The sequence below is a fragment of the Botryllus schlosseri genome, chromosome 2, assembly GCF_051294905.1.
Source record: "Botryllus schlosseri isolate E-star chromosome 2, Bs_hap1, whole genome shotgun sequence".
NCBI classification, from domain to species: domain Eukaryota; kingdom Metazoa; phylum Chordata; class Ascidiacea; order Stolidobranchia; family Styelidae; genus Botryllus; species Botryllus schlosseri.
Genome location: NC_137237.1, coordinates 26,472,724 through 26,488,844, shown reverse-complemented (window position 1 = coordinate 26,488,844; position 16,121 = coordinate 26,472,724). Strand labels below are relative to the sequence as shown.

The window sequence follows — 16,121 nt, the reverse complement described above, 5'->3', positions numbered from 1 at the left end:
GCAAAAGGTAATTAAAAATAAAAAAATAAAAAATATTTTTTTTCTTGTTTGAATCTGCTTTAAATGTTTAGAAGTAGTACTGCGAAGATTGGTTGTTTGTTGCATTTGCTTCTATATGCAATACATGAATTATAAGCCCTAAAATGTATACGTAATTTCGATGTTCATGGGGAAACACTTGAGTTTAGATAAAAAATACATGTGAAACACTAAATAGATAGTGATTCACATGTACGAGTAAAGGACGGCGTCTGGTGCAGGAGTTCCGAAATCTTGGTCAATTTCATACCCCTCAAAATGTCGAAATATGCCAATATCTATCTAAGTACAATAGCCAGGAAAAAGTTATTGCGTGCAATCGATGTAACTTTTAGAGTTATACAATCTGATACCGGAATTGTAGCTCCAGGCTTTCGGGAACATAGAGAAATCTTGGTCAATTTCATACCCCCCAAAATGAGGAAATATGCCAATATCTCTCCAAGTACAAGAGCCAGGGAAAAGTTTTTGCGTGCAATCGATGTAACGTTTAGAGTTATACAATCTGATACTGGAATTGTAGCTCCAGGCCTTCGGGAACATAGAGAAATCTTGGTCCATTTCATACCCCCTAAAATGTCAAAGTATGCCAATATCTCTCTAAGTACAATAGCCAGGGAAAAGTTATTGCGTGCAATCGATGTAATTTTCAGAGTTATACAATCTGATACTGGAATTGTAGCTCTTGGCCTTCGGGAACATAGAGAAATCTTGGTCAATTTCATAACCCAAAAATGTCTAAGTATGCCAATATCTCTCTAAGTACATTAGCCAGGGAAAAGTTATTGCGTGCAATCGATGTAAATTTTAGAGTTATACAATCTGATACCGGAATTGTAGCTCTAGGCCCTCGGGAACATAGAGACATCTTGGTCAATTTCCTACCCCCGAAAATGTCGAGATATGCCAATATCTCTCCAAGTACAATAGCCAGGGAAAAGTTTTTGCGTGCAATCGATGTAACTTTTAGAGTTATACAATCTGATACTGGAATTGTAGCTCCAGGCCTTCGGGAACATAAAGAAATCTTGGTCCATTTCATACCCCCAAAAATGTCGAAATATGCCAATATCTCTCTAAGTACAATAGCCTGGGAAAGGTGGATGCGTGCAATCGATGTAACTTTTAGAGTTATGCAATCTAATACCGGAATTGAAGCTCTAGGCCTTCGGGAATATAAAGAAATCTTGGTCAATTTCATACCCCCTTAAAATGTCGAAATATGCCAATATCTGTCTAAGTACAATAGCCAGGGAAAAGTTTTTGCGTGCAATCGATGTAACTTTTAGAGTTATACAATCTGATACCGGAATTGTAGCTCCAGGCCTTCGGGAACATAGAGAAATCTTGGTCAATTCCATACCCCCAAAATGTCGAAATATGCCAATATCGCTCTAAGTACAATAGCCAGGGAAAAGTTATTACGTGCAATCGATGTAACTTTCAGAGTTATACAATCTGATACCGGAATTGTAGCTCTAGGCCTTCGGGGACATAGAGAAATCTTGGTCAATTTCATACCCCCCAAAATGTCTAAGTATGCCAATATCTCTCTAAGTACAATAGCCAGGGAAAAGTTATTGCGTGCAATCGATATAACTTTTAGAGTTATACAATCTGATACCGGAATTATAGCTCTAGGCCTTCGGGTACATAGAGAAGTCTTGGTCAATTTCATACACCCTAAAATGTCGAAATATGCTAATATCTCTCTAAGTACAATAGCCAAGGAAAAGTTATTGCGTGCAATCGATGTAACTTTTAGAGTTATACGATCTGATACTGGAATTGTAGCTCCAGGTCTTCGGGGACATAGAGAAATCTTGGTCAATTTCATACCCCCCAAAATGTCTAAGTATGCCAATATCTCTCTAAGTACAATAGCAAGGGAAAAGTTATTGCGTGCAATCGATGTAACTTTCAGACTTATACAATCTGATACCGGAATTGTAGCTCTAGGCCTTCGGGAACATAGAGAAATCTTGGTCATTTTCATACTCTCCAAAATGTCTAAGTATGCCAATATCTCTCTAAGTACAATAGCCAGGGAAAAGATATTGCTTGCAATCGATGTAACTTTCAGAGTTATACCATCTGATACCGGAATTGTAGCTCCAGGCCTTCGGGAACATAGAGAAATCTTGGTCAATTTCATACCCCCCAAAATGTCTAAGTATGCCAATATCTCTCTAAGTACAATAGCCAGGGAAAAGTTATTGCGTGCAATCGATGTAAATTTTAGAGTTATACAATCTGATACCGGAATTGTGACTCTAGGCCTTCGGGTACATAGAGAAATCTTGGTCAATTCCATTCCCCCCAAAATGTCGAAATATGCCCATATCGCTCTAAGTACAATAGCCAGGGAAAAGTTATTGCATGCAATCGATGTAACTTTTAGAGTTATACAATCTGATCCCAGAATTGTAGCTCCAGGTCTTCGGGAACATAGAGAAATCTTGGTCAATTTCATACATCCCAAAATGTCTAAGTATGCCAACATCTCTCTAAGTACAATAGCCAGGGAAAAGTTATTGCGTGCAATCGATGTAACTTTCAGAGTTATACAATCTGACACCGGAATTGTAGCTCTAAGACTTCGAGAACATAGAAAAATCTTGGTCAATTTCATACCCCTCAAAATGTCGAAATATGCCAATATCTATCTAAGTACAATAGTCAGGAAAAAGTTATTGCGTGCAATCGATGTAACTTTTAGAGTTATACAATCTGATACCGGAATTGTAGCTCCAGGCCTTCGGGAACATAGAGAAATCTTGGTCAGTTTCATACCCCCCAAAATGAGGAAATATGCCAATATCTCTCCAAGTACAATAGCCAGGGAAAAGTTTTTGCGTGCAATCGATGTAACTTTTAGAGTTATACAATCTGATACTGGAATTGTAGCTCCAGGCCTTCGGGAACATAGAGAAATCTTGGTCCATTTCATACCCCCAAAAATGTCGAAATATGCCAATATCTCTCTAAGTACAATAGCCTGGGAAAGGTGGATGCGTGCAATCGATGTAACTTTTAGAGTTATGCAATCTAATACCGGAATTGAAGCTCTAGGCCTTCGGGAATATAAAGAAATCTTGGTCAATTTCATACCCCCTAAAATGTCGAAATATGCCAATATCTCTCTAAGTACAATAGCCAGGGAAAAGTTTTTGCGTGCAATCGATGTAACTTTTAGAGTTATACAATCTGATACCGGAATTGTAGCTCCAGGCCTTCGGGAACATAGAGAAATTTTGGTCAATTCCATACCCCCAAAATGTCGAAATATGCCAATATCGCTCTAAGTACAATAGCCAGGGAAAAGTTATTGCGTGCAGTCGATGTAACTTTTAGAGTTATACAATCTGATACCGGAATTGTAGCTCTAGGCCCCTGGGAACATAGAGAAATCTTGGTAAATTTCCTACCCCCCAAAATGTCGAAATATGCCAATATCTCTCTAAGTACAATAGCCAGGGAAAAGTTTTTGCGTGCAATCGATGTAACTTTCAGAGTTATACAATCTGATACCGGAATTGTAGCTCTAGGCCTTCGGGGACATAGAGAAATCTTGGTCAATTTCATACCCCCCAAAATGTCTAAGTATGCCAATATCTCTCTAAGTACAATAGCCAGGGAAAAGTTATTGCGTGCAATCGATGTAATTTTCAGAGTCATACAATCTGATACTGGAATTGTAGCTCTTGACCTTCGGGAACATAGAGAAATCTTGGTCAATTTCATAACCCAAAAATGTCTAAGTATGCCAATATCTCTCTAAGTACATTAGCCAGGGAAAAGTTATTGCGTGCAATCGATGTAAATTTTAGAGTTATACAATCTGATACCGGAATTGTAGCTCTAGGCCCTCGGGAACATAGAGACATCTTGGTCAATTTCCTACCCCCGAAAATGTCGAGATATGCCAATATCTATCTAAGTACAATAGTCAGGAAAAAGTTATTGCGTGCAATCGATGTAACTTTTCGAGTTATACAATCTGATACCGGAATTGTAGCTCCAGGCCTTCGGGAACATAGAGAAATCTTGGTCAATTTCATACCCCCCAAAATGAGGAAATATGCCAATATCTCTCCAAGTACAATAGCCAGGGAAAAGTTTTTGCGTGCAATCGATGTAACTTTTAGAGTTATACAATCTGATACTGGAATTGTAGCTCCAGGCCTTCGGGAACATAGAGAAATCTTGGTCAATTTCATAACCCAAAAATGTCTAAGTATGCCAATATCTCTCTAAGTACATTAGCCAGGGAAAAGTTATTGCGTGCAATCGATGTAAATTTTAGAGTTATACAATCTGATACCGGAATTGTAGCTCTAGGCCCTCGGGAACATAGAGACATCTTGGTCAATTTCATACCCCCAAAAATGTCTAAGTATGCCAATATCTCTCTAAGTACAATAGCCAGGGAAAAGTTATTGCGTGCAATCGATGTAAATTTTAGAGTTATGCAATCTGATACCGGAATTGTGACTCTAGGCCTTCGGGTACATAGAGAAATCTTGGTCAATTCCATACCCCCCAAAATGTCGAAATATGCCCATATCGCTCTAAGTACAATAGCCAAGGAAAAGTTATTGCGTGCAATCGATGTAACTTTCTGAGTTATACAATCTGATACCGGAATTATAGCTCTAGGCCTTGGGTACATAGAGAAGTCTTGGTCAATTTCATACACCCTAAAATGTCTAAATATGCCAACATCTCTCTAAGTACAATAGCCAGGGAAAAGTTATTGCGTGCAATCGATGTAACTTTCTGAGTTATACAATCTGATACCGGAATTATAGCTCTAGGCCTTCGGGTACATAGAGAAGTCTTGGTCAATTTCATACACCCTAAAATGTCGAAATATGCCAACATCTCTCTAAGTACAATAGCCAGGAAAAAGTTATTGCGTGCAATCTATGCAACTTTTAGAGTTATACAATCTGATACTGGAATTGTAGCTCCAGGCCTTCGGGAACATAGAGAAATCTTGGTAAATTTCATACCCCCAAAAATGTCTAAGTATGCCAATATCTCTCTAAGTACAATAGCCAGGGAAAAGTTATTGCGTGCAATCGATGTAAATTTTAGAGTTATACAATCTGATACCGGAATTGTGACTCTAGGCCTTCGGGTACATAGAGAAATCTTGGTCAATTCCATTCCCCCCAAAATGTCGAAATATGCCCATATCGCTCTAAGTACAATAGCCAGGGAAAAGTTATTGCATGCAATCGATGTAACTTTTAGAGTTATACAATCTGATCCCAGAATTGTAGCTCCAGGTCTTCGGGAACATAGAGAAATCTTGGTCAATTTCATACATCCCAAAATGTCTAAGTATGCCAACATCTCTCTAAGTACAATAGCCAGGGAAAAGTTATTGCGTGCAATCGATGTAACTTTCAGAGTTATACAATCTGACACCGGAATTGTAGCTCTAAGACTTCGAGAACATAGAAAAATCTTGGTCAATTTCATACCCCTCAAAATGTCGAAATATGCCAATATCTATCTAAGTACAATAGTCAGGAAAAAGTTATTGCGTGCAATCGATGTAACTTTTAGAGTTATACAATCTGATACCGGAATTGTAGCTCCAGGCCTTCGGGAACATAGAGAAATCTTGGTCAGTTTCATACCCCCCAAAATGAGGAAATATGCCAATATCTCTCCAAGTACAATAGCCAGGGAAAAGTTTTTGCGTGCAATCGATGTAACTTTTAGAGTTATACAATCTGATACTGGAATTGTAGCTCCAGGCCTTCGGGAACATAGAGAAATCTTGGTCCATTTCATACCCCCAAAAATGTCGAAATATGCCAATATCTCTCTAAGTACAATAGCCTGGGAAAGGTGGATGCGTGCAAGCGATGTAACTTTTAGAGTTATGCAATCTAATACCGGAATTGAAGCTCTAGGCCTTCGGGAATATAAAGAAATCTTGGTCAATTTCATACCCCCTAAAATGTCGAAATATGCCAATATCTCTCTAAGTACAATAGCCAGGGAAAAGTTTTTGCGTGCAATCGATGTAACTTTTAGAGTTATACAATCTGATACCGGAATTGTAGCTCCAGGCCTTCGGGAACATAGAGAAATTTTGGTCAATTCCATACCCCCAAAATGTCGAAATATGCCAATATCGCTCTAAGTACAATAGCCAGGGAAAAGTTATTGCGTGCAGTCGATGTAACTTTTAGAGTTATACAATCTGATACCGGAATTGTAGCTCTAGGCCCCTGGGAACATAGAGAAATCTTGGTAAATTTCCTACCCCCCAAAATGTCGAAATATGCCAATATCTCTCTAAGTACAATAGCCAGGGAAAAGTTTTTGCGTGCAATCGATGTAACTTTCAGAGTTATACAATCTGATACCGGAATTGTAGCTCTAGGCCTTCGGGGACATAGAGAAATCTTGGTCAATTTCATACCCCCCAAAATGTCTAAGTATGCCAATATCTCTCTAAGTACAATAGCCAGGGAAAAGTTATTGCGTGCAATCGATGTAATTTTCAGAGTCATACAATCTGATACTGGAATTGTAGCTCTTGACCTTCGGGAACATAGAGAAATCTTGGTCAATTTCATAACCCAAAAATGTCTAAGTATGCCAATATCTCTCTAAGTACATTAGCCAGGGAAAAGTTATTGCGTGCAATCGATGTAAATTTTAGAGTTATACAATCTGATACCGGAATTGTAGCTCTAGGCCCTCGGGAACATAGAGACATCTTGGTCAATTTCCTACCCCCGAAAATGTCGAGATATGCCAATATCTATCTAAGTACAATAGTCAGGAAAAAGTTATTGCGTGCAATCGATGTAACTTTTAGAGTTATACAATCTGATACCGGAATTGTAGCTCCAGGCCTTCGGGAACATAGAGAAATCTTGGTCAATTTCATACCCCCCAAAATGAGGAAATATGCCAATATCTCTCCAAGTACAATAGCCAGGGAAAAGTTTTTGCGTGCAATCGATGTAACTTTTAGAGTTATACAATCTGATACTGGAATTGTAGCTCCAGGCCTTCGGGAACATAGAGAAATCTTGGTCAATTTCATAACCCAAAAATGTCTAAGTATGCCAATATCTCTCTAAGTACATTAGCCAGGGAAAAGTTATTGCGTGCAATCGATGTAAATTTTAGAGTTATACAATCTGATACCGGAATTGTAGCTCTAGGCCCTCGGGAACATAGAGACATCTTGGTCAATTTCATACCCCCAAAAATGTCTAAGTATGCCAATATCTCTCTAAGTACAATAGCCAGGGAAAAGTTATTGCGTGCAATCGATGTAAATTTTAGAGTTATGCAATCTGATACCGGAATTGTGACTCTAGGCCTTCGGGTACATAGAGAAATCTTGGTCAATTCCATACCCCCCAAAATGTCGAAATATGCCCATATCGCTCTAAGTACAATAGCCAAGGAAAAGTTATTGCGTGCAATCGATGTAACTTTCTGAGTTATACAATCTGATACCGGAATTATAGCTCTAGGCCTTGGGTACATAGAGAAGTCTTGGTCAATTTCATACACCCTAAAATGTCTAAATATGCCAACATCTCTCTAAGTACAATAGCCAGGGAAAAGTTATTGCGTGCAATCGATGTAACTTTTAGAGTTATACAATCTGATACCGGAATTATAGCTCTAGGCCTTCGGGTACATAGAGAAGTCTTGGTCAATTTCATACACCCTAAAATGTCGAAATATGCCAACATCTCTCTAAGTACAATAGCCAGGAAAAAGTTATTGCGTGCAATCTATGCAACTTTTAGAGTTATACAATCTGATACTGGAATTGTAGCTCCAGGCCTTCGGGAACATAGAGAAATCTTGGTAAATTTCATACCCCCAAAAATGTCGAAATATGCCAATATCTCTCTAAGTACCATAGCCTGGAAAGGTGAATGCGTGCAATCGATGTAACTTTTAGAGTTATGCAATCTAATACCGGAATTGAAGCTCTAGGCCTTCGGGAACATAGAGAAATCTTTGTAAATTTCATACCCCCAAAAATGTCAAAGTATGCCAATATCTCTCTAAGTACAATAGCCAGGGAAAAGTTATTGCGTGCAATCGATGTAACTTTCTGAGTTAGATACTCTGATACCGGAATTGTAGTTCTAGGCCTTCGGGAACATAGAGAAATCTTGGTAAATTTCATACCCCCCAAAATGTCAAAGTATGCCAATATCTCTCTAAGTACAATAGCCAGGGAAAAGTTATTGCGTGCAATCGATGAAACTTTCAGAGTTAGACACTCTGATACCGGAATTGTAGTTCTAGGCCTTCGGGAATATAGAGAAATCTTGGTAAATTTCATAGAGAGATATTGGCATACTTTGACATTTTGGGGGGAATGAATTTTGAATATTTCCGTTTACGGAGTAAAGATGGATCGCCCGAAGCGAACATGTTGAATATTTCCGTTTACGGTGTAAAGATGGATCGCCGGAGGCTAAGATTTATAATATTTCCGTTTACGGTGTAAAGATTTTTTATTTTTTTAGGGTCTTGAGGGACCGCAGCCAACCTCCCCCTGTAGGGTTTGCCAGGGTGTCTATGTGGTACACATAGACACCCATCTCGTTTTGCTTCAGTTTCTCTCTTGTTACTGGTGCAACGAGTCTGCATAGCCAGGCTTTGAGGGGCTTGAGTCTGCGGCCACAAGCTTGTCCTCGCCACCATGACTATGCATGGGATACTGCCCCGTCAAGCGGTTTCCGATCCCGTTCAGGAATATGAAGGCCAAGGGCCATACTCTTCCTGGGTGTGAGAGTGATTGGAAGTATTGGTTGTACCGCTAGGGCTTCGCATCCCTCAGCGTCCAACAAAGGGATGCTTACGTTAATACAACCAAATAACGGTTGGCGTGCTCTATCGTGGGCACGCGTTCTTCTAGGTCCGCGGCTCGATAAGTCAAAGTAGACAAGTCAGCATTGCTCTTTTAATAAAATGACTAAAACATGACGACGCTCGTCCGACGGAGACTAAAAGACGACTGCCTCCGACGGTGACTAAAAGCCGACTGCACCTCCGACGGTGACTAAGAGCCGACCGCGCCTCGGACGGTGACAAAATGCGACTGCCACATAGGTTCGCAACAGCAACAAGTATAGAAGCATAATCAGTGATCAGCGAGGGTAATTAGGATAATCGTGGAGCGGTACGCTACAAGGGCCCCCCTGGTTGGTAAAAGCTTTAGGATATTACGGAAACCAGAGACAACGATTTAACTACTAAGTGAAGGACTCTATCAGCATGACACGGTAGTGATAACAGACTAAAATTCGAATACTTAGTACAACTCTAATGGTTTAACGGCGAACGAAAGGGGGGTGGGTATGGTGGTAAAGACATTAACGACAAAATATTGCTTTAGCGATAAATAAACAATTGCCAAAGTGAAAGGCTCGGTAGACGCATATGACATACAAAGAGGTGAATATAAGCTTGCGGCGAAACTAATAAGTGATGACGGAAAAATGAACGATTGTCACACTAAATATACAATTCAAATACTGGTGACAACACAAAATCGTGGGGTGCAAATATTACGGCCATTGGCATATTAACAAAGTCAATCGGTTGAGGCGTCATGCTAACAGTTCGAATTGTGAAAAACATTTCAGTGCGGATCAAAACTTGATGTGGACAGAATAAACTGGATCGAGTGATGTACGGTGTGATTATCATTTCAAAAACACGTGTGCGTAATTGTTTAATCGTTTGGGACGTGTGATTTTGAATTCGAAGTGTTATTTTGAATTCGAATTAAAGTTAACTGGAATCTGCGCGACCCAGAGAAGAGCGTTTGGATTAACTAGCGTAGCCGATACCATCGGAGTGAATAGTGAATAATACTAGAAGAGGGATTCACTAAATGGCGAGGCAACACATTCAAGTGCCATGTACATTACAGAGCTTCGATGGCGAAAAAGATTAGTTGATCGAGTAACGGTTGAGTAAGATTTTTTTTATAATTGCGCGACTACAAGCAGATTGCATAACTCTGAAAGTTACATCGATTGCACGCAATAACCTTTCCCTGGCTATTGTACTTAGAGAGATATTGGCATACTTAGACATTTTGGGGGGTATGAAATTGACCAAGATTTCTCTATGCTCCCGAAGGCCTAGAGCAGTGGTTCTCAACCGCCGGTCCGCGACGACTTTACTGCCGGTCCGCGAGGCATTTTACAATTTCATACCTTAATTTCAAGGTGAAATATGTTGAAGGCTTGTCGATTGATAAAATCAATAAAGCATCAAAATTTAAACTGATTGAGAACATCGTGAGCAACCAGTACAAGATGACTTGCTAAAATGCGCAGTTTGCAGGATGATTGGTTTTCCATTCATTCATTTTGTGCAGTATAGTAACTATGGTAACTGCCACACTACAACCCCTAATTGATAGGGGCCGAGCTTGAAGGAGCTCGAAGTTATTTCGTGAATGAACATAAACTAAAGATTATTTTAGGTGAAACTTCATCCAACTTTTAAAAACAAAATTTCACACTTTGTCCGATTTGGTGTCACTAAATAAATTGGATATTGAGTGATCAGGCATTTTCGGCGTCAGCCATTGCCGCGTCACGACGCACCAATGCATGATGAAGTTTGGGCTAATACAGGACTGCGCGAAGTGTGCCAAACATTTTGCAGCGACAAAACCTTGGCCGAAATGACTGCCCTTTGTAGACAAAAAACCGCGATATAAATATGTCAAATTGTCCATTGGCAGCTAAATGAATGGAGCCGAATTTCCCAGTACTGGCAATCTGTACCCCACAGGAAAAACGCCATCCCACAGAGAAAGTTATTTTCCTGTGAAGAAATAGCAATTTGGAATCGTGTGCTTCTTTTAGCTTAGTACGCTTGGGCGATTTCAATATCTATTCACTATGTAACAGACAGTAGGTCATGAATTAATGACATGCAACAAAGTAATTATTACTGACAGTCCAGCCCGAATATGTTTAATTTAATTACATGCCATAAATTTTCCAAGACGACACCTCACTCAGCTCTACCGGAGAATCTGATTCTGATAGGATAAAATAAAATATAGCAATATATACGCAATTACCAATATTATTGACGGATTTGGTCATGAATTATAGAAAATTTCCACGCTTTTAGCGATTAGGCTACGTAGACTCTCTGCCGGCACTTAGTAGAACGGATGTGCTCTCAAGCAGTGGTGAGAGCATCCATCTAGCTGTGGGGCCAAAAACTAACGTTTTTCAGGGGTTGACTGACAAAGTGCCTTTTCGGCACTGGTTTTGTGTATGGCCATTGGCCAGGTATAGCTGTTGACAGGTGTTTTCGTGCGGCACATTGAATCCGTAGTAGCCAGAGTAGCCTACGTCTGGTGGTAGTGAGCAATCAGCTTTCAGCAAGGTAGCACGACAAGGTGCTTGGTTCGACTCCCAAACACTTCTTCTCACGATATTGTCGAAGAGAATAATTTTATTCGAGTTGACATGGTCGGTTAAATCCAGGGCATACGGGGCGAAAGACTTTAAACGACTGTCCGCGGTCGCACGTTTATCTGGCCAAGGCAATTTTACCTTGACGCAGCAGACTCACTACCGAAAAATCTCATGGATACCATCATGAACATAATTAATTACGATCCAAACCCTAAAATGTCACTCTCTAGCACCATATACTTGCAAAAAACGGCTTCATACTCTACATTTGGGGTTGATTTCAATTTCTGAAAGTCCACCGGTCCGCAAAATATTTTTTTGAAATTTTACCGGTCCGCGAGGTGAAAAAGGTTGAGAACCACTGGCCTAGAGCTACAATTCCGGTATCAGATTGTATAACTCTGAAAGTTACATCGATTGCACGCAATAACTTTTACCTGGCTATTGTACTTAGAGAGATATTGGCATACACTGTTAGAAAAATCCGTAAATTCACACCTTTTTGAGCAGTAAACGAGTTTACATACGTGATCGTAACTAAATTTACGGTTATTTAAGCCGTAGTCAATTATGGACACGAGATCGTAATTCGATTCACCGAATCAATCCGTAAATTTACACTTTTTGAGCAGTAAACGAGTTTACATGCGTGGTCGTAACGAAATTTACTGTTATTTACGCCGTATTCAATTACGGACATGAGATCGTAATTCGATTCACCGAATCAATCCGTAAATTTACACTTTTTGAGCAGTAAACGAGTTTACATGCGTGGTCGTAACGAAATTTACTGTTATTTACGCCGTATTCAATTACGGACATGAGATCGTAATTCGATTCACCGAATCAATCCGTAAATTATTTCATTTGTCACACGTATGGGTGTGGGACGTGGGTGGACATTTCTTGTGGCCAAGAAAGAAAGATTTTGATAAAATTGTAATTCCATATACAATAGGGTTACATAAACCCGTAGAGTATTACGATTTTGCTAGTACGATTTCAGCACGGCGTGTCAGAGATTGCTGACAATCAGCATTTTGAAAATATGCATTTATAGATATAGGAATTCAATATCGCAACAATCAATAGTTTCATATTGACATAATTTCAGTAGGCCAGCCGTTCTAACACCAAGTAGGCTTAAGAATAGATTGTATGGTGGTACATCGACTTGAAGGGTTATAGTCATCTTTATATTTAATAACAGGAGCTAATCAGGCGCAAAGTCACTCAACTCGCAACTTTCATCAGGCGGGAAGCCAGCGATAGTTCTTTTGTTCGATATCCCAGGGGATTAGCGAGGAAGATTGAGGTTAAGAATTGCCAGACGGGATACAGCGGTTGTTTTCTACTGCAGTGATTTTAGTATTTGACTAATCAGCAATACGATACGCTGAATGTGAAATAATGACGCTCTGTACCTACAGGGAGCTCTACAAATACAAAAGTGATAAGCTTTTCATTTTCTTTTCGTGTAATAAATTCCAGCTGGCTGGTGCGAATTAAATTGTTTTTCAAAAAAAGTACGAATGGAGCTCAAAAAGGTTGAAAAGCACTGGTCTACGGTATTGTCTTGCTCTACCCAGAGTCTTCGTAATAGTATATACAATATACATTGACATTATTGCAAGCTGCAATGACATCGACAAGCTGTGCCGTTACATCGTGTGATGTCAAAAGGAATGACGCATCGCATACTCTTCATAAAATTCCTTCTGAAATTGCACTAAGACGACAGTGGTTTAGTGCCATAGGAATCTCGTTGACCAAGAAAAAGCAGAAAAAAAAAATTTGTATGCAGTAAGCATTTCAAGAGGGGCGATTTTACTCGTCATCGTAAAGGAAATAGCAAGCGCCGACGACTTAAAAAGGGTTGGTGGCAATCATCTCTAGCAAACTCCTGTGTATATTTATATAATGTTCCTTTGTATTTATTGACAGAAGCTGTACCTTCGATGTATCTTACGAAGAAGTTCTATAAAACCAAGAACGTAACAGATCACAAATTGACTATAGTTTTGAAGAAAGATCAATCTTTGGAGGAATCTTGTCAAGTAAGGCTGCATTTGCTTTCCCCTAAGACGTGTTGGATTGACTTTTGGTCCTCTCTGTTTAGTCATCTGACTCGGATTTTATGGGCTCAACATGTTCGAAATTGATTGGTGGGAAGCCCACCAAGTCTAAGGTATTGGTGGGTAACTATATTTAAAGTTCCCTATATGCATTATATGACTTTTATCTCGACAGACAGTTGCGAAAACAACAGCAATTAAAGAATCTCCATAGTCACCAAAACTCAATTAATCTTGCAATGTAAGTCCTTGTTTTCAATTTCACATAACAATGATTCCATAGGCATTTGCAACGTTTTCTTTCAGTCATCGGATTCAGATTTTATTGAATCGAAATCTAATACAGCCATCAAAAAAAAACCTTCCACGCAGAAGCTTCAAGTAAGTACACTTGAGTTAATTGATTTGAGAAGGTATACTTGCATGAATATGTGTGTAGCGTCTTTGTTGTGTAGTCCATGGGTCGGCAACCTTTTGCTAGTCACGGGCCAGACATCGATTGTACAACTCTTTGGCGGGCCGGAATTTTCATTTTTACTATAATTCACACTCACTTTAGGGGGTCGCCAGCTCAAATTAGTCTAGGATCACTTTCCCAACTTGATAGACGTCGCGGGCCGCACGATTTTATTGTCAACACCTAATATTTGGCATCTGATGAGCTTTTAGCTAAGGTGAAAAGGCATTATATCAATGTAACGTGTTGTCGTCTACACGTGTGGTAAAAATATTGTTAAAAAGAATCGCTGCTTTACCTTAATACAGCACTAATAATTATACGTATTGAAAGGAAAGGACATAGTCCATTTTTGTCATTGATTTTTTTTGCGGCATACACACCCATTCATGATATAGGCCTACAAATACGCGATCTGTGCATACTGCATACGCATACCATCAGTGCGTGGATGTGCATATGCCGCTGGACAAGGAAGGTGGATTTCCAAGTCTTGCACCCAGCGTTACTAATCAGGTCCTTGATCAGATCCGGCCAGGAATCAAACCCGCAATCTACCGATCAAGAAGCCGGACGCTTCACCTTTACACTATCTTGACGGTATTTATCATAGCATGATGCATATTCTGTTTAAGTTAATATTTGCATAAGACGGTGGCACGACAATTGAGCTAAATTTGAACTTGAACTGGGGGGTCCGCGGGGGTGCGTGATCGTTCAAAAGGGTTCTGTGAAAACAAAAAGGTTGGGAATCACCGACATATTGGATCTACCTTACGCTCGAGACTGCCAGAACATCTCCAAGTGGTCTTGACACCAGCAAATCAACGACATATCAGCATCCAGTCGCAGCAAAAGCGCGGCCAGCTATCGAGTGCAGGGCATACTACAGAATCTACATCATGCTATTAAGAGGTTTAGAGATTTTTCGGGCCTCCTGAAAGTGCTTCGCGGACCCGCGGTTGATAACCACTGCATTGTGTTGACCATGGCTATCTAGTTGCTAGTAAGGGCATGGTGGGCGAGGTGAATTCAGTTTCATCGGCCTGTCGTCTTTTGCGAGCACGCTATATGTAATGTCGAAGTCATTTTTAGCGCAAAATGGTGATGTTGAAAGCGAGAGAATAATCTTTGCGGAAACGATCAAGATTTTTACAAATAGTATTTCAAGCATTTAGAAATACAATATTGATATACATTTTCCGAAATCTGAAACAAGGTCGCGGGCTGCAAAAACACACCTGGCAGCGTGTTGGTGACCCCTGGTCTAATGTAATGCGGTGCATCGTATACTGGTACGCCCTTCTAAAATTAAGTCACACTTTCGGGTGTACGATACATCTGGATGAAGAGAACTGGTCTACTCTACGAGTTTACTCTGCAGACAATCTCGTAATTACTTGGTACGAGATACTATAACTATAATCTATCGTTTTCGAGACAGTTTTATGGCGTAACAATGGTCTATTAGGGTGTTTTGATATAGTAGAAATACCACACTATTTCCAAACAGTGCCAACACTGCAGTTTGGAACTCCACGGGAAACGGCGGGTCGCATTCTCTTGATAACTAATTATCATGTCGCGGGCCAGACGATTTCGCTTGGCGGGCCGGATCCGGCCCGCGGGCCGAAGGTTGCCGACCCTTGGTGTAGTCATTGGAATTGCATGAAAAAAGCTTTGTCTAAGATTGCAGTTAGTGCACTTGCACAGTGACCCCAATTTGTCCACTTGATGGTTATTATTTGACAAATATTGTAGATCAGAGGTCTCAAACACGCGGCCCGCCAGAGCATTTTGGGCGGCCCGCAGCGACATTTTAGATTTTTATTAATTTGACAATATCTAAGTGTCACATATATCTTTTCAGCTTATAAAGTGAAAATTCCCTCTTACATTGCTCCGAAAGCCTGAAACTATTCATCAAACTTCACGATCACATCAATTGCAAACGCTACCATGCAGTGAAAGATTCACTATTACGCCACATTTCCAATGCATGATGACAAAACCTGACCCTAAGACGATTCGTGACTGAAATTTGTGAGTTGGACTTGGACGCGACCTTTCTTAGAATTACGCAGACTC

The 16,121-nt window shown here is 40.0% G+C and overlaps 1 protein-coding gene and 1 long non-coding RNA gene across 2 annotated transcripts in view; one reads left to right on the top strand and one right to left on the bottom strand.

The window, feature by feature from the left end:
• The window catches only part of LOC145457292 (retinol dehydrogenase 10-like), a 241,837-nt gene that overhangs the window by 9,164 nt on the left and 216,552 nt on the right, over nt 1-16,121 (top strand). The gene's annotated exons all lie outside the window — the stretch shown is intronic.
• LOC145457503 (uncharacterized) lies at nt 8,983-10,261 on the bottom strand. The gene is made up of 2 exons (XR_013920903.1): nt 9,150-10,261; nt 8,983-9,068 (listed from the first exon to the last, which is right to left on the bottom strand). It is a non-coding gene; the product is annotated as an uncharacterized LOC145457503 (long non-coding RNA).